Source organism: Oncorhynchus nerka, linkage group LG14, assembly GCF_034236695.1.
Source record: "Oncorhynchus nerka isolate Pitt River linkage group LG14, Oner_Uvic_2.0, whole genome shotgun sequence".
Taxonomy (NCBI): domain Eukaryota; kingdom Metazoa; phylum Chordata; class Actinopteri; order Salmoniformes; family Salmonidae; genus Oncorhynchus; species Oncorhynchus nerka.
The window spans coordinates 67792296-67801391 of record NC_088409.1 but is presented as its reverse complement, the minus strand read 5'-3'; positions in this window follow the sequence as shown (position 1 = coordinate 67801391).

Here is a 9096-nt window from a genome sequence, read left to right as displayed (position 1 = left end):
TCTCTACAGCAACAGCACTTCACTAATCTGGACTTTATGGGAGAGTGGCCAGACAGGGGCCACTTGACAGCACGCCTGGAATTTGCAAAAAGGCATGTGAAAGACTCTAAAATCTTCTGTGGTCTGATGAGACAAAAATGTAATTATTTGGCTTGAATGCAAAGCGCTATGTCTGGAGAAACCCAGGCACAGCTCATCACCCGTATAACATCATCCCTACCGTGAAGCATGGTAGTGGAAGCATCATGCTGTGGGCATGTTTTTTCAGTGGCAGAGACTGAGAGACTGGTAAGGATAGAGATAACAATGAGAGAACCTGCTTCAGAGTGCAAACAACCTTTAGACTGGGGGCAACGATTTACATTCTAACAGGACAGTGACCCTAAGTAAACAACCAAAGCAACACTGGAATGTCTTCAGAACAAGAATATGAAAGTCCTTGAGTGGCCCAGCCAAAGCCCAAACTTGAATCTCATTGAAAATATGTGGAAAGACTTGAATACTTGCTGTTCCCTGCAGCTCCCCAGCTAATTTAACAGAGATTGAGAAAATCTGCAAGGAAGAATGGGAGAAAACCCCCAATTCCAGATGTGAAAAGCTGATAAAGACATGCCTAAGACGACTCAAAGCTGTAATTGCCACCAAAGGTGCACCCACAAAGTATTGACACAGGGGTGTGAATACTTATGTAAATGTGATATTTCTGTATTTAATTTTCAATACATTTGCTAAAAGATGATTTTTTTAATCCATTTTGAGTTCAGGCTGTAACACGAAAACATTTGAAGAGGTAAGAATACTTTATGAAAGCACTGTAAATATCCTGAAGGTCTGAAGGACTGATGTTGAATGTGTCCTATGAAATTACAGACATGTATGTGAACAGAATTCTGAACTGAGCCTGGTTTATGCAAATCTACTCAACGCTAGAGGGCATCACTATCAAAAGGGGTGACTGCATGCTGTGGCAAAGGAAAGCTTTGTGTCAAATAATTGTAGCTCTTGTCAATCAAAATAAACCCGCACACGATAAATGCAAATAAATGTTTGTTTAACCAATCATGTTGCAGATAGCTAGAGTAACTTGTTCAGACCAGAGTGAGTTTGAAGTATGGGACTAGAAGTGGTTAACTGCCATGGCTGGAATCCTCTGGGCGACGCTTCCTCTGACACCATAAGTGTTTTAATGGATAGCTTACATTGGCAGCTCCAGTGAGGGGTTTGCCAGTGCTGAAGCCCTCTCAAGAATAAGCCTAGCACCCCGTTAGCAATTTATTAGCACATACACACATGTACTCCATAGACTGCCAGCACCCCTACTTCACGTGGTGAAAACCCTTTGACTAAAATTCAGCCACTGCTTTCCGAGAAAGACCAGTATTTTGAAACATCAATTCAATAGACTGCCGTCAGCCTGTTTGTGTCTGCTGTGTTCTGTTCATCATTCTATATTATGGTATTAAGATTTATAGAAGTTAAGGACATTATTATTTTTATTTTTCCTGATGGGAATCAGGGAATTGGGGAGATCTGACCACAAAGAGGCTGGCAAAGAGTTCCATGCTTCACAATACTGACAATTAAATGTCATTTCCAGTCAGAAGCCTATTCAGAAGTGTTTACAGCATTCTCTGTATTGTAATAAAGTACATGTACGTAGAAACCATGTAAAAGTGATTCCTATTGCTTTTCCATGTGGTTTTGGAAGTACAGAAATATGCTTATCCCTGATCTTTCTATCATTCAGTTTATATTTTATGAGACTGTGGAAGAGATGGGGGAGATCACCCACAGACAATACCAAACTCTGACAAACAGAGGTTTTCAAAGGTAAAATTACCTACATTCAAAGTGCATCCAGAATGGCACCCTATTCCCAATATGGTGCACTACTTTTGACGGGAGCTATAGGGCTCAGGTCAAAGATCAGCACTATATAGAGAATAGGGTGCCACTTCTTTGTGACGCATCCTAGCTCAATGATGTTCCATGCTGCCAGTCTGATGTACCATTTATGCCAACCTTCGTCCTGACCTTTTCCTTGTTGTAAAGGCATGCACCTTCCTACCACACTGCAATGATACACCTTAAATGCTCTTTCGGCAAAGTAAAGCTGTGTCCCGAATTACACCCTATTCCCTACACAGTGGGCCTGGGTCAAAAGTAGTGCTCTAAATAGGGAATAGAGTAACATTTGGGATGCAACCCTTCATTGAGTTCAATAACACACATACCCTCAGGCATTATATTCTCTTTATGAGCAGTTAGTGGGGAATGTCTCATTATTACCATCTAAAAAGGCTTTTATAGGCGTGGTTGAATAAAGCCTTGGAGATATGGGAAGGGAAAATGTGTGTTTAGTACTGTATGGGATATTAGTTGTCATACAGAAAGATGTTTTCAGGACTGAACTGACTTTTATATGTATAGGTCTTTGTAAAGAGACTGTAACTCATAAAACCTCCATTGTGTCACAACTCAATGCCAGTTTTTCACTATGAAGTGTCTGTATTTTGGACCTGAAGTCTGCAGTGTTCGCTGCCTTCCTGCTGCGAGTCTATAGCTCTGTCACAATTCGGTGAGGTTTATGGTCTGTCTTTGAGTCGGGCAGCCGGCATGTTTTGTTCTTATCAACAAGCACACACTTTCTCATCAGGGTCTTCCTCAATGAGGCATCTGCGGTCCAGATTCAGTGATGTTTGAGCTCTTAGACCAGATTGTGCCAAACCCTCACATCCAGTTCGAAGGAACAACAGAAAACACGAATGGGTGACTCTGAGTGAGTAGTAGTAAGCAACAATCATCCTGGGACTCAGTTTTCCTCCTAAACCTCTCTATCATATGCTTTCACGATACAATGTAATCTATACAGTTTTTGTTCCTTATGTAAACCATCACCTCAGTCAGAGTTCCTAGTTTGGGTGGTATTCCTTCAACAAGGAATAGTTTGTGTCACCACAGCTGTTCCTGCCTTCACATGTCAACTCAGCTCGGCTAAATCCAGAGTAATGTCTGTAAGAGAAAAAATGCTGGCAGAAATTCTTAGTGTAACAAATCTACGATATATATATATATATAAGAAATCACTATGTTGCATTGTAACCTGCTGTCCACTGAGCCTGCTTTTTCCTACTCCCACATCCCCCGTGTCAGCTCATCACAGAGAAAGGCTCGTGCAGCATCCCAATTACCAGCCTTGCTGTTTTACGACCCAGAGTGTGTATCAGTTTATAAAGATGTTACGGGTGCACTGTCTGCCTCGTTGGATGCCTTGGCTTTGCATCCTCAGTGTGAATGTGATTAGACAGCTGGTTGCAACATTACAGTTCTGGAATCTGAGCAGGGTTTTACTGACTGTGGGCTTTTGCTGAGGTAGGTAGGGCCATTTATGAGTCTTACCTATAGCACAACGACTTAACCCATGTAGTAGTACTACAGAGGAACTACACTGGGGTGTCCCAAACACCGTAGGTTTTTAGGTGCTTTCACTGGACACGTAAAGCTTTTTCTGCCGTGAGCAAAAGTTAAACATCCAGTGTAACATGCCTGTTAGATGCAGAGAGAACCCATGTAGTCATGTTTGGTATTTTATTAGGATCCCCATTAGCTGTTGCAAAAGCAGCAGCTACCCATCCTGGGTTCCACACTAAACATGGAACATGACATAATACCGAACATTAATAGACAAGAACAGGTCAAGGACAGAAGTACATACAGGTGTTACTTTATCTGTTTTTTTTAAACCAGGTTTGCTGTTCATTTGAGCAATATGAGATGTAATGGAGTTCCATGAAATAATGGCTCTATATAATACTGTACGCTTTCTTGAATTTGTTCTTAATTTGGGGACAGTGAAAAGACCCCTAGTGACATGTCTGGTGGGGTAAGTGTGTGTGTCAGAGCTGTGTGTAAATTGACTATGCAAACATTTTTGGATTTTCAACACATTAATGTTTCTTATAAAAAGAAGAAGTGATGCTCAACTCTTGGCCAAGGGAGACTGTCATGCATAGGATTATTATATCAGCCCTCTGATTACAATGAAGAGCAAGATGTGCCGCTCTGTTCTGGGCCAGCTGCAGTCTAACTAGGTCTTTCTTTGCAGCACTCGACCACAAGACTGGACAATAATTAAGATAAGACAAAACTAGAGCCTGCTGGACTTGTTTTTGGGAATGTGGTGTCAAAAAGCAGAGCATTTCTTTATTACGGACAGACCTCTCCCATCTTTACAACCATTAAATCTACAGTACCAGTCAAAAGTTTGGACACACCTACTCATTCAAGGGTTTTTCGTGATTTTTACTACTTTCTGCATTGTGCATCTTTAAAACTATGTCTGAACTGAATTTGGTAAAAGGGCTTTTATGTACTCTGCGCCATCGTCTTGGAACTCCTTACAAAATACTTTTAAACTGGAAGAACTTGTCCCGATTCGTATTTTTAAATCACTGATGAATGATCTTGAGACTGATTCCCTGACCTGTCAATGTTTTTAATTTGCTGTTTTTGATTTTGTTATAGTCTTGTGAATTCTATGGTTTTTACTAGATATAAAATATATTTTGATTTGTTGAAAACTTTTTTGGTTACTACTTGATTCCATGTGCTATTTCATATTTTTAATCTGCAATGTAGAAATGTGTAAATTAATAAAAATAAAGAAAAACCCTGGAATGAGTAGGTGTGTCCAAACTTTTGACTCGTAATGTATATGTTTTGACCATGACAGTTTACTCTCTAAGTTAACACCAAGTAATTTAGTCTCCTCAACTTTTCAACAGCCACATTATTCAGTACCAGATTCAGCTGAGGTCTAGAATTTAGGGAATTATTTGTACCATGCTCTTAGTTTAAGAGATGTTCAGGACCGATTTATTACTGGCCACCCATTCCAAAACAGACTGCAACTCTTTGTTAAGGGTTTCCGTGACTTCATTAGCTGTGGATGCTGATGCGTATATGGTTGGATCATCAGCATACATGAACACACATGCTTTGTTTAATTCCAGTGGCAGGTCATTGGTGAAAAGAGTAGAGGGCCTAGAGAGCTGCCCTGTGGTACACCACACTTGACATATTTGACATTAGAGGAGCTTCCATTAAAGAAAACCATTTGAGTTCTATTAGATAGGTAGCTCTGAATCCACAATATGGCAGATGTTGAAAAGCCATAACACATACGTTTTCTCAACAACAGGTTATGGTCAAAAATATCAAGGCGGCCCCCCGAGTGGTGCAGTGGTCTAAGGCAGTGCATCACAGTGCTAGCTGTGCCACTAGAGATCCTGGTTTGAGTCCAGGCTCTGGTGCAGCCGGCCACGACCGGGAGACCCATGGGGCGGAACATAATTGGCCCAGCGTCGTCCGGGTTAGTGGAGGGTTTGGCTGGCAGGGATGTTCTTGTCCCATCATGTACTAGCGACTCCTGTGGCGTGCCGGGCGCAATGCACGCTGACACGGTCGCCAGTTGTATGGTGTTTCCTCCAACACATTGGTGCGGCTGGTTTCCGGATTATGCGAGCATTGTGTCAAGAATCAGTGCAGCTTGGCTGGGTTGTGTTTCGGAGGACACAGCTCTCCATCTTCGCCTCTCCCAAGTCCGTACGGGAGTTGCAGCGATGGGACAAGACTGTAACTACCAATTGGATACCAAGAAAAGGGGTAAAAACTTAAATCTAACAGTACAGCTCCAACAATCGTCTTATTATCAATTTCTTTAAACCAGTCATTTGTGTCAGGGCAGTACATGTTGAGTGCCCTTCTCTATAACCATGCTGAATGTCTGTTGATATTCCTTTTTTTACAGAGAAATAGCATTGTATTTGTTCAGAGAGAGTATCTTCCTATAAGAGCCATGGCACAGAGCATGTGTATCATTAGGTAATTGGAATAACAGTTGTTCTCAAGTCTGACATAACTGAATGGACTCCCTCAGAGTCAGTACTCTCCTAGTCTCTCCCAGCTGCTATAGTACTCTCCCAGCCCCAACCTATCATCTGTTAAGACAGAGAGAGTTTTCCATTACCATTCCATTGGTGCATGGTGTCACACAGAGGAACTGATTCAACAGTTGCACAATCTTTCGTGCACTGACAGGAAGCCAAAAGGCATCGCAAGTGCAACATAAATGGAACCCAATAAATAATCCTCCTCAGCTCAGCTGCGGCCCTTTAATAGGTAAGCTGGTGCCAGAAATGTTTTTTTTATTTTTTTGACTTATGCTACGTGGCTTAAAATGTGGTTTACTATAGGCCGTGTGTTTTTCTTTATTTTTCCCTGTTAGACCAATGTTCATGTTTCTCAAAGTATTTGAGACATATCTCTTTCTGTTTACTTATCAAGATACGTTTCTGCTTCTGGATAGGTTACTGATTCATGTGTTTTTAACTTTAAACATTGTTAAGTCTTAATTAAAGTCACACGAAAATTATTGGATCAAACAAAATATTTGAAAGCGCCACTTTTTAGTTGTACTGTCGTTGATTTGCAATACTGCCCCTATGGGAATCTGTTCACGGTATGTAACTTGTATCCACATGGAGACAGTACTGTTGTCAGAATCTTGTCCAAAGCATTCTCAACAGGCAGTGGTTGAAAGTGAAGTTCCAAGATGCAATAATCCTGCAGTATGATATCACAGACACATCCATCTTATTTCAATGTCAGCCAGCGTGCATGGACACATGATTGATTTAAATCCAGGTGACGCTCCAATAATAATGGAGACCAAAGAGTTACGTAACGTTGGTCTGGAAATAGTTTTTAACTTTGGAAAGCAATGTTGTTGTTTTTTACGGCTGTTCAAAGGCTTTGATGGATGTAGAGCGGAAGACAGATCCAACTCAGATTTCCCCTGGGAAATACAGCTCAGAAGAAAAGAGCTCAGTGGAGATTCCAGCAACTATAGCCTATAGGGACTAGACTCACTGGGGTTCAATCATCAGCTCCTTGCTGTAGACCTGTATACCTACCACTGTATACATGAGGTGCCTCCAGAGATGTACTGTATACTGCCACTGAATAATCAATAATAGTCTTTTCTAATGTTATTTATTTCCCAAAAAATTGCATAACTGTTTGTATAAATCAATGATTTGAGTCAAAGTACTTTTTGGTTGTTTAACATATTAACATAATTCTACAAAACTCAAACAAAGCTTGTGAATTTGTTATTTTGAAACCTTATTGGAGTGTTGTACATCCTCTTGGGTAGTTGAATGAATTGATCCATCCCATGTGTCCAACACGCATCATTGTTCTTACTGAAAATGCAATATTCCTATATATGCTGTATTTCATAAAACACTATTGTAGATCATGTTGGAATATTTCTTAAGTTATCATGGATGTAGGATTGCAAAAGGAGGGTATATTACTAATAACTTTCAAAATGTTATATGGCCTTTTTGGGTACTTCAGATTATCACAGGTGTCTGTAATCATCTCTGGCCCTCTGTGTGGTCTTATAACACATTAAATACTGCATAGAACATAATCAAATAGGTTGATTATTAAATAAAAATAGAATGACAAAGCAGTAAAACATTATCCTAAATATAAACCATCAACTTAGTGAATACCATTGGTGTTTAATATGAGGGTTTCAGAATGAAATCACCTTTTTTTTTTTACAATACTATTTATTTTACTATGTCAATATGTCTTTGTTGTAAATGTTTTGGCACGAAGTTGTGAAAAAGTAAATAGTTTCAGATTTAATAGAAATAATGCCATTGTTGATTAGATGCTTTTTTCATTAATTGAAATAATGCCATTGTTGATTAGATGCTTTTTTCATTAATTAGGCAATTTTCTCCTTAACTATATGGTCTATCCACTAGAAACTCATGGACAATATGATATAAAAATAAGACTATATGAATCCATTATTTTAAAAAGTAATTCAAGTATAAATTACCAAAGTTACCATAGATTGCCATAGATTACCTGTTAATTACCAAAATTACTGAAGATTCCGGGAACTTTGGTAAATTACTTGTAGTTTTGCAAACTTACATGGGTGTTATGTAAATAACAGATGATGTCAATTTCTATAAAACGTATATTCTTAAAAACAACGGTGTATCCATTTTTCTTGTTCCTTTTTTAGAAACTAGTTGGCTTCTTGTACACATCTCTGTTCACAATGGGTTTTATGATTTCCCTTTACATTGTGTTGAATATTAGCCTCAATCCAAAATCTCGATCCAATCTCGATCCAGCTGTTGTGTTTCAAAGGAGTCTGTAATGTGCTATGAAATAAATCATGTATTATTGTGCTTTATAGCAGTATGTGGATGATTAGAAATACATGGAAATTGTTTTGATAAGTCATACAAGGAATTCAAACTTTTACTAACAAATATACACATAAAAACATTACAATCATTTTCACCATGATCTTATGTTTGAAGCCCATGCAGTGATCCAATTATCTGGGTTGAATCTGTCTGGTAATTTTACTCCCTGAAGACTGCACCATAAATATTGTTATTTATTGACAAGTGTCAAACAAACTGCTTTGATTGTGTGTGTGGCATTTAGTCTTTATCAGAAACTATTTCAACAATGGTATGGCTTAATCCTTTTGCAATTAAATATTGTTGATAGGACTTGACAATAGATCAGTCAAGAAAATTATGCTTTATGAAGAGAATCTCACCAGGCTCTCATCCATCCTGTCCAAACCCTTACCTGTACATACTTGCAGCCTACATAACACATTACAGTGTAAACCAAACTTAAACTAGAATTCGACTTCAAGTCAATCAAAGGATGGGGTGTTAGCTTCTTTACCAAATTCTTATTATGAAAGTGTTGTGCCAAACATGTTTGGCTTGGGAATGACAAAGCACAAACAGATCTGGGACCAGGCTAATAGGGGGTGGGAGGGAGGATTTTACATGTTGTATTATTGTTTCTCATTTGTGGTAATGCTGATGAAGTGACTCAATAGAAACAAGTGTTCCCTTAAAGATTTGGTTAATGTAAAGTTATGACATTATGTTATAATAACAGCATGATGTCAGGGGGCTCTGAGTGAAATGTTTCCATGGCGATCCAGGCGATGACAGGTGGTGATGAAGAGGATAG